A 14,357-nucleotide genomic window follows, 5' to 3' on the forward strand; every position below is an offset into this window, starting at 1 on the left:
GTTACGATGACAATATATTTTTATGGTATGTACAGCCTGATTCTATAAGCAGGATTGGCTTCAGATGAATTAAGTCCTCAATGACCAACAGCATCGACGCGAAATAATATAAAGCTAGTTTTTTTTAAATCATTGTTGGGCGTTCTGGTTTCACGTACGTTAATAATTATTGAATGGTCGACAGGTCACGTCGCGACACGACGATTCGTGATTTCCACCCGTTCATACGAATGGGACCATTGTCTTTCTACAATAAAATTAAATGTCGAACTTTAACTTATAAACAACATAAAATCAGATTATTTTTTGTTCTTAATACTAAAACTACTGTGTCTAGTTTAATATAACTATATACATCTATTGATGGAAACTTGAATAAAAATATACTCGTGTAGTATATTTAAAAAAAGAAGTTAAAAGAATATAGAACGGTTAAAACATTAAATACATATTGTAAATTACCTCATGTGAATAACTGCCATAATTATCGCTAAAATGCCAGCTTAAATGATAGTAGTTTTGAGGTCGCGTCGCCTAACCTTTTCTTTAGCTAAGAGCGCATAGTTCACTCAAATTACTCGCATTTATTCGACTCTGCTGAGAACTGCCGCTAATTTGGCTCAAAAAAATTCATCATTGTGAACTTAATCGTGTTCATGTGTCACAGTTAAAAACCGTATAATGGTCTGATTACTAAACTGGCTGAAACTAGTTTACATTCGTCAACATTAATTCATTGTGAAAATGATTGTAAATCAATTGAACGTGAATTCCCAGCGCTTTGGATTGTCTGATGTCGCTGAAACTTGACATTTTGCTATCAACATAATATAATGTAGAGAATTTGAAATGCGAACGACAAATTTGTGTAACGATCATTAGTTTGTTCATAAAGCAATGCACTCGTAATAGAATTGGTCTTGAATAAAAATAACTTACATTTTAAATTTTCGTAAATGCTATTTCAATTGAATTATTTTGAAGACTGAGAAGAGTACTTCAAGTATAAATATCGAATGAATTTAATTTTATCGCTTTGGCTTAATTTGCATCTTAATTGTATTACTGATTTTAATGTTAATGCTGAAAAGTGATATTGTTAAATTAGTATTAGTTTCTGTTTAAAATATCCTTTTAATCGAGTTTAGAAGTTAATTAAAAAACGGTATTATTGTTTCATTCATTTATTGTGTTCTTAAAGTAATAATAAGTTTTTGGTATATACTTTATTACTTACTTTTGTATTTTTTATAAATTTGTTTTATTAAAGTTACGAATATAGTTATCGTCCTGACTACCGTCTCGATGTCGTACTTACTTGCATCACATAAGCTAGCTACTTGATATAAGTTGTTGTTTGGGTTAATATTTTGCCTACTTATTTTTTGTTATAATAATTAATCAAAAGCATGGATGTAAAATACTAATAACAAATCCTATTACACTATTATACTATCTCATTCAGCCTTAAAATTGCGATACAAAATACTTCTGCTTAGATACAATAACTGGTAGGTGGTGGGGGTTTATTATTCACACAGGGTAGCAGAGCACCCAACAACCAAGTAAAACTGACTAAACTACTTTAACTCTAATATCAACAATCCGTTCCATATGTTTTAAGTTAAACACACTGCGTCCGATATTTATAATAACTTTGCCACCCGTATACAAACACAAAGTTGAGAAGTGGGGTAACCGCTTTAAAAGTCATATAAACTTTGGGGAATATCCTGAAGTCTGAATAATTTAGGATAATCATTTTCTAATTTTTAAGTTGGAATTGCTTACGTAATATGTACTCGTGATTCTGAAGACTAAATATACTCGTAGGTTATGACTCATCTTTATATACTTATCATGTTCTTCGAAATATGTTTATATATGCTCGTTTATTAAATATATACATACCCCACTATTGGGTAAATATCAATTAAATTCATTGAAAATAGATTTAGTATTCAATCCAATAGACTCAGGTAACTTTAAGATGTTTGGTCTTCCCAAAACACGAGATGAATTGTAAATACAGATCTTGTAATCGAACTTCTCAGAGATGCTTGACAGAGTTTCATCTCGCGATAACTTACTCTGAATTGATAAATTGTTATTTTTGTGGAATTAAATTAAATAAGTGATGCGTTTCAGTTGATGATTTTCTCACATGCGAGATTGAACCTTGTTGTAGATTTATAATATAATAAATTACATTTTAATTTAATTTGATTCAGTTAAAATTTACGTGTTCTGTCTAATTTTCGTTCTCATATAGAAAATATATTAGAAGTAATGCTAGGTACATGAAGTGTTTTAGTTTAGCTTTATAAGTAAAAAAAAACTACTGAATATTCAATTAAATATAAGATAAAAACATAATTGACGATTAACTCTTGCATTTATAATTGATTTTTTCATTATAATTGTCAATATAAAGTAATTTTATGGATTCGTATTTAATTTACATTACTCGTGCGTCTAGATCGTCTATCATTCGAAAAAAAAACAAAAAATGATAGTTCATTTTAAATTATTTCTTATATTGGTTATATATATGAATATAAAAGAGTCATCATCAGATGATCTGGAATCTTTAATATACAATCTTCGCGATGGGCCGCAACTGTATAAATTATATATTAAAAAATTTAGTAAGACATTTAATGGGGAGAATGATTATCGTGACCGTTATAGTAACTTTATGAAAACTTTAAAGACCATTAACGAGATTAATTCACAGCCGGGATCACAGAAAGTTAAACTAAATAAATACGCGGATTTATCTGACTTTGAAAGGAGTAACTCAGAAGGTATGACGAAGATAGATCCCGAGTTAAAGTTTCTTATGAAGGATCGTAAGCCTAATGTTGATTCATTATTTGTTTTTTCCTTATAATGTTTTAATTACAAAAATAAAATAAATACAAAAGTATTTCTAATAATTATTTGAATAACTTTTTAAGTGAATAATAATTATAGTTTATTGAATAATAATTATAGCTCAAGTATTTTCATTGAATTAACTATTTATACAGTGAATACATTTTTTATTACATTCAATTTGTTTTAATCTTATATAATATTTCCCGTGTTGCCAGTGTAATTTAACTCTCTTTTTTGCCCGATATTTCGACAGAGTTGCTGTGGCCGCGACAAGTGCAGCTCACGATCAGTCGAAATGTCGAGCGAAATAAAAATCGCAGCTAAAATCCGAATATGATATTTAAAATGAATTCACAACACGAAAGCTTAAAGAGTTCAATGATTAATAAATGTCGTTTTAGTTGGTCATGGAGAACCAACAATTGGGCACAAATTAAAAGTTTCCGTTAATTTTTTCATTAAATAATTTACTTATACTACTTCTTTCCACACTTTTTTTAATTAAGTCATACAACATTATAATGAAATAAAGGAAAGCAATTATGTTTCTCATACTATTTTCACGTTATATTTTTTTAGCTTTACGTATTTGATTTACGGACATCAAATTTGTAATACAAATGAAAAATCTGAAAAAATATAATATTATAATGTTAAAAAAAATGTAATTCAGGAGCACTTGCATTCGCAACAAAAATGATTCATAAATATTGAAAAAGCAGTAAGAAGTAGAACCTTTTAAAGAATAACTTATTATGTTGTGTTATTACAACAAGGAAGTTATCATATATTTCAAACTTGGCTGCCCGTCTAACTTGAAAGACTGTTTTGTTGACGTAAAAGTTAGAGTGTTTAATTTCCCATGCTTATATTGAATGTTATAAACGACATTCAGCTATTTGAGTCGAGATGGCCCAATGAATAAAACCTACGGATCTTAGCCGAATATCGCAGGTTTAAATCCGGACAATGCTTAATTTGTGTTAAGCACATGAAAATTATGTTTAGCAGTTATATAGCTTATTTTTTTTGTAAATTTTCTTTTGAGATAAAAACTATTCTTCTTGTAATCAATGTACATAAATATCAAAACATAAAAAAACTTATATTATATTTTTTAATCTGTTTATTGTAAATTAGCCTTTTGAACTAGATTATAAGCTTTAAGTCACGGTAGCAAGCGCCAGCGATCCCGTGGTGCTCCTCCTTTAGACGGAAAGGGTACCTGGTTTTTTAGTGGTATTCTGGTGTTCGGGGCGCACTCAGCGCCTTGGACATCGGCGAGCCCCATATATCCCCCCACTGTTCCCGTAGGGGAAACTCGTAACGCTTTTTTCCAGCGTTAAAAAAAGTTATAAGCTGTCGCCGTGCATCCGTTCATGAAAATATGTAATGTGTTTCGTATAACGCATAAATCACGTATGTCTTTGTATGTTACCTATTCATATCACTCTTTTGAATTTTGAATTTGTAGAACAAATTATTGTCTATACTAAATATATTTTCAATTTTCTTGCGTTAAATTTTCATATCTATAGATTTTAACTTTAAAAGTTCATAAATATCTATTAGTAAACCTAAAAAATATTTTATTTTCAAATATCTACATCATTTTTAACGCTAATGATAAGTGAATAGTGGGTGGTAACATCAAATGAACTGCTAGCAGATAACTCATAATCCGTAATATTGTAAGAATATTTATTTTTAACAGAAATGCACTTTTCATAGTTTTAATAAAAATACTCATTCGGTTCTTTGATAACGTCTGCATTTTCATCAAGCGCTAAAGTTGTGTTCCCATTAAACATATTTCTATTTATTTCAACAAGCGTTTTCACGAATCGATAAAAATGTTTCTCCTGATCTCGTTTTTTAGTATAGTTTTTACTGTAGTTTTTCATAAAATCCTTATAAAGTTCTGAAGCATTATCTAAATTGAAAAGTTGACTTGTATCCAATTCTTTGTGCTTTTGTCTGGCCACATTTTCCCCTTCATCTTTATTATTAACATTATAAACTGAAACAAATTATATTTAACTAAAAAACTAGTAAGAGAAGATTTCATTAATAAAATTAATTAAAAAAAACACTTTTTTATAAGCTAATGAAGTCTTATATCTAATAAAACTAGTTCAGACTTTTTCTTTAAAAGTTAATATGTATGTAATAAGGATCTAAATCTTATGATCTTACATATGAGCCGGTTGGCGTGGTTGGTGGATGCTTGCCTTTCACGGCGAAGGTTGTGGGTTCGATTCCCACCCAGGACAGATATTTGTGTGCATGAACATGTCTGTTTGTCCTTAGTCTGGGTGTAAGTTTTTATTTACAAAAGAAAAATAGTATATCTAGTATATCAGTTGTCTGGTTTCTATAATACAACCTCTGTACAAGCTTAATTTGGGATCAGATGGCCGTGTGTGAAAAATGTCCCAGGATATTATTATTACAATCAATCAATCAATCAACAGCCAATTGTTGTCCACTGTTGAACATAGGCCTCTCCCAAGGTGCGCCAAAGCTCCCTGTCCTCCGCCTTCCGCATCCAGTTGGTGCCCGCCACCTTCTTAAGGTCGTCGGTCCACCTGGTTGGAGGGCGCCCTACGCTGCGCTTGCCGATTCGCGGTCTCCACTCTAGGACTCGTCTGCTCCAACGGCCATCGGTCCTACGACATACGTGACCAGCCCACTGCCACTTCAGCCTGCTAATTTTGCAAGCTATGTCGGTGACTCCGGTTCTTTTCCGGATATTCTCATTTCTGATATTATCCTTCAAAGATACTCCGAGCGTAGCTCGCTCCATAGCACGCTGAGCGACTTTGAATTTGTGGACTAGTCCCGCAGTTAGTGTCCACGTTTCGGCACCGTATGTCATGGCAGGTAAGACGCATTGGTTGAAGACTTTCGTCTTCAAACATTGCGGTATAGACGACTTGAGGACTTGACGAAAGTTGCCAAATGCTGCCCATCCCAAGCGAATTCTTCGATCGGCTTTCTTCTCGAAGTTGTTCCTACCGACTTGTATTATCTGTCCTAGGTAGGTATATTCACTAACAACTTCGAGAGGTTTCCCCTCGACGTATATCGGTCCCGGCACGACATGCCTATTGAACATGACCTTGGTCTTGTCCAAGTTTATACCGAGACCGACACACTGGGAAGACTCGCCTAGGCTACGCAGCATTTCGGTGAGTTGTTCCAGCGACTCTGCTATGATAACGATATCGTCGGCAAATCGAAGGTGTGAGATGTACTCGCCGTTTACATTGACTCCATACCTAGTCCAATCCAGCGTTTTGAAAGCGTCTTCCAACGCGTAGGTGAACAGTTTCGGGGATATTACATCCCCTTGTCTCACCCCTCTGTAGCGGCGTTGTACAGACATCTCAGTACCTCGATATATCTCCAATTGATATGACATCTCTGCAATGAGTCGAGCACTGCCCAGGTTTCGATGGAGTCGAAGGCTTTCTCGTAGTCCACAAATGCCATACACAGCGGCTGATTGTACTCTTCGGTCTTCTGCACAATCTGCCGAACAGTATGGATGTGGTCCACGGTGCTGTAGCCTGATCGAAAGCCGGCTTGCTCTGGGGGCTGGAACTCGTCAAGTCGTCTGGCGAGACGGTTCGTGACGACTCTTGAGAACAGCTTATACACGTGACTCAGGAGGGAGATTGGTCTGTAGTTTTTCAAGAGGGTTTTATCACCTTTCTTGAAAAACAGTACCACCTCACTCCCGCTCCACGTTTCCGAGGTCTTGCCATGTTGGATGACGGAATTAAAGAGGCTGGCTAGCTCTTTCAGGACCGGAGTCCCGCCTGCCTTAAGCAACTCTGTTGTGATTCCGTCATCTCCCGGAGCTTTGTTGTTTTTAAGCTGTTCTAGAGCCGCCCTAATCTCTCCTTGGTCAACAACCGGGAGCTCCTCGGAGTAATGGCGCATAAGAGGGGCGCGCTGGTCATCAATACTGATTCCCACGGGTTTATCCGATCTTGAAGAGAACAACTGTCCATAAAACCTCTCTACTTCTCCGATAATCTCAGGCCTAGAGGTAACGACCCCACCATTTTCAGTTTTAAGTTTTGTCAGACGCGGCCTCCCAAACTTACGAGCGAACACTTTCGATCCCCGATTTTGTTCAATCGCAGCCTTGATGGCACGGGTATTGGAGCGTCGGAGATTGCGTCGCGTCAGCGTTTTTATTGTTCGGTTTAAGGCCTTATCTGACAAAAACGATGGTAGTTCTCGTCGTTTTCTCATGAGCTCGAGTGTCTCAGCAGAGAGTTTTGGTGCGTTGTTTCTTCTCTGTGGCGGAAAACACTTGCGGGATGTGTTTTGCAGTATTTTGACCAGCGTGTCGGTTCTCTCATCAATGCTGCTTATGGTTTCCAACGCGGTGAATTGATTTTGAAGTTCCATTTGGAACTTTTCGGAGCCTTGAGCAGCTTGGAGCATGGTAGGTCGGAGAGTAGACCTCATCATTCTCGATCTTTCGGCTTTTAAGTTGATATTTAGAGTGCCTCGAACCAAGCGGTGATCACTTCCGGTATTAAACCTGTTGATCACTGAAACATCTCTAAATATGTGCCTTTTATTCGAAATGATAAAGTCTATCTCGTTCCTTGTCACGTTATCGGGGCTTCGCCAGGTCCACCTCCTCTGAGGCTTTTGTTGAAAGAAAGAATTCATCAAAAAAAGCCCCTGCGCTTCGAGAAAGTTTACCAGCATTTGCCCCCTGTGATTTCTGCAGCCCAAGCCGTAAGGTCCGATTTTCGATTCACCGCTATCTTGTACTCCCACTTTAGCATTAAAGTCTCCCATAACAACATTGTAGTGGGCCTTCGAGGTGTCGTTGAGGGCCTTTGCGATGTCCTCGTACATCGCTTCGACCACATCATCAGAGTATGTCGAAGTTGGCGCATATACCTGTACGACCTTCAGGGAGTACCTGTCGGAAAGTTTTAGGACAAGGTACGCTACCCGGTTCGACACACTACTGATTTCCACAATGCTGCTAATGAGATCCTTTTTGACTAGAAAACCGACACCACCCTGGGAGAGGTTATCACCTTCGCGGAAGTAGAGTAAGTTACCGGACTCTAGAGTTATCGTGTCCTCCCCCTGTCTTCGGACTTCAGATAACCCCAGTATATGCCAGTTTATATGACTTAACTCTACTTCTAATTCGGCGAGGTGATGGTCCAGCCTCATCGAGCGTCCATTATACGTTGCTATGTTCAGTCGTTTTATACGGTAGCCTGCCGTGAACCGGTGATTCTTAGCACCCCCTGCCCTGCCGATACCGCGACCGCTACCTTGGTCGGGCCTAGCGGGCTTGCCGGTAACTGGGGGCCTTTTTTTGGGCGCATCTGCCATTAATTTTGGGTTTGCCCATACTCGCCGCGCTGGGCAGGCGTGTTGGCGAGCGCAGTAGGGGGTAAGATGTTTATGGGAGGGGGGACGCTGCTGCCCATCCCCTCTTTTCCCCGTCCCTCAGTCGCCTCTTACGACACCCACGGGATGAGATTGGGGGAGTACTATTCTAAGCCGGTACTCCACGGCCTTACAGTTGTATTTATTCACAATAAATACAACTTATAACATACATAATATTTTTATAAATAATGTATTTATAATAAAATATATATGTAATTATATATTAAGTAATTTTTTGTCTATCTTACAAATATATATATAAAAAGACAAACAAATATATATGTGAAATTTAATACACGAATAACATCCTTTTTTTGTTTCATACCTCGCTGTTAATTGCGTTTGTACATACCATCGCATATGTATTGCTAAACGGAACTACTTACATATGAATTTATCTTTTATGTTTTGTTTTTTTCCTATTCATTGTGTATAATTAAGACTAAAAGAATTTAGTTTTGCATGCTCATAATGTAATAATTTTATAGTCTTAGTTTTATAAATTATTCTAAGTTTCATTTAAGTGAATACCATAATTTGGTTGATAAACTAGAAAGAAATCTAAATTTGATGTTATTGATACACGTGGATTACTAGTGAATTTTTCATGTTTTTTGTTTATATTATTCTTCACCTATTACAAACCGATAGTGTGTGTGATTATTGTGTCAGTAATTATATTATATTTTTTTTGTGAATTGTGTATTAAATACAATACTAAGTATTACTATTTGGCGGTAGAATATATGATGAGTGGGTGGTACCCAGACGTGCTTGCACAAAGCTCTACAACCAAGTGAATTTGGCTTCAAGATTTTTTATTGATACTTACATGGTCGTACTTTAATAGCATATTGTTCTTCAATCACTTCAGGACTTAAGTCTGCGTATTGGTTGAGCATAAAAAATGTTGCGCGATCGGTTTGATTTTCATTTAGTTTGTCGACAATGTTTAAATTCTTAACAAACGTTTTTAAACGATTTTCTTCTTCCACTGCATTTACATACCTCTTATTGTATTTTTCTTTGAACACTTCAAATATGTCCGTGGAATTGTTATTTGTGTAGTAAATGGTAAGAGTTTTTTTAATGTTGAGTAATAATATTAAAGTTATTAATAATGTCATAATGATTAGTGAAACATTTAAAGTGATTTCAATTATGATCTATCTGGTAGAGAGACTTTGAATTGAATCTCTATAAAGTGTAATCAATTATTCAAGCTAGAAATAATAAAAATCAGGTTTATTGTTCTTTACGAAATTAGTCCAAGCATAAAACTTTCTTTTTAAATAAATGAAAATAATTTAGTTTTTTAAAGTGCTATTTATTACGTACTAATAGTAATATATTCATAATTTCGTGGTAATTATTGAAATAATTATTCAAAGACACGCAGTAATAGCTCAATTTACATTTAAAAATTCAACTGAGTAAAATTTTTGTGTGGCGCTGTCATTTTTCTACAGTGAACCAAATTGCCCCATTTTTTCAACTCTGCAGAATATTGCTTCTACTTGTAATATGAACCGTGAAAATTTGGTCTATGAAAATCCGTTCTCTTATATAAAATCTCTTCAGATAAGCTCTCTTTTTCATGCATCAGTGAACTTGCATATTTTGATTTGAAATTCGTAGATTTAAGGACAGATCGTGTTTTGCTTAAAGTCAAGTTATCAGGATTATTAAAATTTGTTTTTAATCGTACACGGCTTTATAAACGTTACCTAGCGGATATTTAGTTAAACATTAATTTATCACTTTTTGACATTATTGGTTTGACCATTCGAAAGAAGAAGACACAACATTGTTTAACTAATCACCCGCTAATCAATGTTTATAAGTAAAGCCGTAAATTTTTATATCGGTTCAGAAATATATATCATACACAATACTACTATTTCTTAGGTAGATATAGGTAAAATTTTTAAAATTAAATTTTCAATGTTTTTTTAAATTATTTATCTTAAATATATCGAAACTTTGGTTGTTTATTAATTGAAATAATTGTTAAAAAATGCTGCTTTTATAATAGATACAAAGGTATTTTATAGATTAAGGTAGTTGTCCTACCTCAATGTTACGTATAATGTTAACACTACACTCATAGAATTAATTTTATTACAGTTTCATATGTCAAAAACTAGAACTTTAAGAATTATTTAAATACGATATTAAAGAATTGTCAGGGAAGAGTGAGAAAGAGATATTCAATCCACATTAAATAGTCGTGAATAAAAATAGCTCTTTATTAAAAAAGTTATATGTCTTGGAAGCCGAGATGGCCCAGTAGTAAGAGCGCGTGAATCTTAACCGATGATCGTGGGCTTAAACCCGAGCAAACACACCTGAATTTTCATGTGCTTAATTTGTGATTATAATTCGTCTCCTGCTTGACAGTGAATGAAAACATCGTGAGGGAACCTGCATGTGTCTAATTTCTCTGAAATTCTGCCACATGTGGATTCCACCAACCCGCATCGGAGCAGCGTGGTGGAATATGCTCCAAAAACCTTTTCCTCAAAAAGGGAGAGGAGACCATAGCCCAGCAGTGGGACATTTACAGGCTGTTATATTTAGGATGGTTCCAATGGCTCTATCATCATATTGCTAAATTACTACATATAAAAGTTAAAGTAAAAACAGAAAATAAATGATATTTTTTCGCCGACAAAATTAAAATACATCCTATAAATAAGCTAACGAGTTTGCCTAGCGTGTAATGAGAATTTTATCGGCTATTGAGTGTATCTTCACGTCAGTGCGCGACGCCACATCTTATCTCGACACCGTTGCAGAAATTTGCAATTTTTCCTCGCAAATTCTATTCTAGTGAAAAATGCGATGGACGGCTGCTACTGTCTCTCCGGAAAAGTCACGTACAAGAGACATGAATGGCAAAGAAACGATAATCACGTAAGAGCTACTTGGATGTTGCATTTTGCTGAAAAGGAAATCGACTCCCAGAGCTTTAAATATTTATATCATTCGGCACATATATGTATGGTTTAATTTAAGTTTTCATTATTTTTATTTTACTTTTCGGCAGTCCCATTCGCCAAGGTCTGGCAACTAGTTTAAATAACTGCAGTACTTACATTTGGTTGAATCGCGGATTCATTCCCAGGTCGGACCAAAAAATTGTGGTTTCTTTGAAAAAAAGATTACTTCCAACCCATGACACCGAAAACACATGAATAAAATGGGCGATGGGTAGTATAATTATTTTATATTATTTAGTCTGAGGTAGCTTGAAAGATGCTGCTGTACGTACTAGAGAGGAGTTTGAGAGGATGAGATCCTAGGGAGAGCTCCGCTGAGCAAAGAGCATGGTAGGAGCAGCGGATGCGCATCTTGAAACTATTTTGTAGCTCCCTGATTCATGTCGAGGATGACCCTTGCAGGGGTTTTACATGATAAGAATACCACATAAACCGCCTTCGGGGCTCGGGTAACTTCCAAAGAAATCCCTTGCGAAAAAAAATATATTATTTACGTACCTGAGAATGTCACATTTATTTAAAATAAGTGAAAATATTCTGTAAGTAGTGACTTAACTATGGCTATTTTTTTCACAGGAAATAAACAGGTTATAACTTTGCAAGAAATTCCCGTAGACAATTCATTAAGTCTACAATAGAACTAAAATTGCTAACAGCTGTTTATAATTGTTCATTTAATGGTCAAGATATTGAGCCCTAACTTCTGCGACATCAAATAGTTTGATGTAGTTAGTTCAAGTCACGGAGCAGAGTGCTTGTTTATTAGTACTTGACGTCATCATAAATAGCGAAACAAGTAAGTACATACTTGTACAGAAAGTTAACGATTAAAGAGTAAAATAAACCTCAACTACTTTTATTTTTGACTAGTTTATGCCTTGCTTGTGTTGTAGTGCCTCTTTAATTTTGTTTTATGTTTCCTAAGCAATTTTTCAGTAAAGATTTGCATGTGTTCTTCTGTACTCTGATGGTACTTTTGTAAAAAGTCGTTACACATGAGTCAACGATGACAAACCACCAGATTGAGATAGTGAGTCTATGTCAATCTGGTGGTCAACTTTCTTCAAACAGTAACTACAAGATCAATAAAGTAAAATGAGGCGGCAATAAAAAATGTTGGTGAGGATTCAAAGAAGCCGTAACTGACGAGGTTCGTAGGGTTGGCTTTTGCCTGCCAAAACCCTACTTAAATAAGCAAGTGCAACAATAACTGGTGGTAGGGCTTTGTGCAAGCTCGTCTGGGTAGGTACCACCTACTCATCAGATATTCTACCGCAAAACAGTAGTACTTGATATTGTTGTGTTCCGGTTTGAAGAGTGAGTGAGCCAGTGTAATTACAGGCACAAGGGTCATAAAATCTTAGTTCTCAAGGTGTTGACATTTCTTACAACGCCAATGTCTAAGGGCGTCGGTGACCACTTACCATCAGGTGGCCCATATGCTCGTCCGCCTTCCTATTCTGTAAAAAAAAAACTATATGAAGCTTAAACTCAATCGGGTGAACAATTGCATAATCAGAAATACGAACAAAAAACAAGCAATTTTTATATCAGATCTTAATATTAAGTTTTTATTTGACGACATTCATACATAAATGGAAATAGCAATACAAATTATAGACATGTGATAAATAATTAATGGATGAGTGTTATATATCTTAAACCTGTACCACCTGTAAGCAGCAATACTTAGCATTGTCGCGGTTATTGTTCCGGTTTGAAGGGTGATTTAGCCAGTGTAACTACAGGCACAAGAGAGATAACATCTCACTCTCCGAGGTTAGAGTAGCATTGGTGAGGTAAGGAATGAATATTTCTTATCTCGCCAATGGTTATGGGCGGTGGTGACCACTGACAATCAGGTGCCCATTTGCTCATCCACCTGCCAATAAAATAAAATAAATATATATACATTTAGGGCATTCGTTTGGATACATTTATTAGTCTTTCAAGAGGTACGTTTTATATAGAACTCAATATAAAACACAAAGGATCGAACCACTTCAAAAGGAAATTTAACTTTGTAACCTGCTGATATTGCAGTGTAAGTTTAAATGGGTCAGAGTGGATAGTGGATATTTAATGGTCAGCGAGTTCGTCCCCTTTCTTGTACCTGAACTCTTAGATGGACATCGAATATAAGTGATAGTCTCTTTTTTGTTGTTTCCTCTTCACGAAGGGAGTCTGTAACTAATATATTTTTGCTTTTAATATTTCTTACTTTAAATGCTTTGATGCGTATTTTTAAGGTTTTTATTGTTTGAGGAGACTTGACAATATTAATAATGTTTATTATTAACATTGTCAAGTTACAGAAATAGCAAAAATATGATTAAGCTGTTGGTTTTAAAAAATATATAAATATCGATTCTGTTTTCATAAAACTTATCAAATAAAAAAAAAAACTTATTTTATGAATAAAATACACATCAATCAAGCAAAATCATTCTATGATTGACTGCTCAGAAAGTTTGATTTTAATGGATGTATATAAAACATTTCAAATTTAGTTATAAGCAATATAATAATTATGTTTATTTGAATGTACCACTTTCATATTTCTTTTAGCTTTGATTGCTCGAAAGTAATATGGTCTTGCGCCTGATTTTTTTTTGGTTGCGTTGAAATGCCGTCCCATTGGAGGCTGACAATAAGAGACTAGAGAGTTCAACTGCATTTGCGCATTTAAATACACTATAAAATCTCCTATTCTATTCGCAGATATTAGCGAAACTGTGTCAAGAAGACATTATTTATTGATATATGCATGTGCATGTATAATGCATGTGTCAGTAATTAAATGAAATATTTCAATTGAGAGCACAAAAAAGAAATTAATAAATATATATCAGTATTAATTTTCCATTAGAAATAAAAAACTAAGGTCAATAGTACGTGGTCCGGCAACTGCCAAACTGACGAACTGTTTTATGAGTCCGATTTTCAAGTTGAATTTTAGTGTCTTATTAATAAAAAGCGACTGATAGATGATAAATATGGATAGAATTTGATCAAATGTCGGTGTTAAAGATT

The 14,357-nt window shown here is 35.0% G+C and overlaps 2 long non-coding RNA genes across 2 annotated transcripts; one reads left to right on the forward strand and one right to left on the reverse strand.

Moving 5' to 3' along the window:
- Positions 1 to 4,543: 4,543 nt before the first annotated feature.
- On the reverse strand, positions 4,544 to 9,493 carry LOC126770689 (uncharacterized). Its single transcript, XR_007669473.1, has 2 exons — positions 9,155 to 9,493; positions 4,544 to 4,900 (listed from the first exon to the last, which is right to left on the reverse strand). It is a non-coding gene; the product is annotated as an uncharacterized LOC126770689 (long non-coding RNA).
- A 1,587-nt stretch (positions 9,494 to 11,080) lies between these two features.
- LOC126770693 (uncharacterized) lies at positions 11,081 to 12,168 on the forward strand. The gene is made up of 2 exons (XR_007669477.1): positions 11,081 to 11,238; positions 11,901 to 12,168. It is a non-coding gene; the product is annotated as an uncharacterized LOC126770693 (long non-coding RNA).
- The last annotated feature ends 2,189 nt before the right edge of the window (positions 12,169 to 14,357 follow it).

Source organism: Nymphalis io, chromosome 9 (assembly GCF_905147045.1).
Source record: "Nymphalis io chromosome 9, ilAglIoxx1.1, whole genome shotgun sequence".
NCBI classification, from domain to species: domain Eukaryota; kingdom Metazoa; phylum Arthropoda; class Insecta; order Lepidoptera; family Nymphalidae; genus Nymphalis; species Nymphalis io.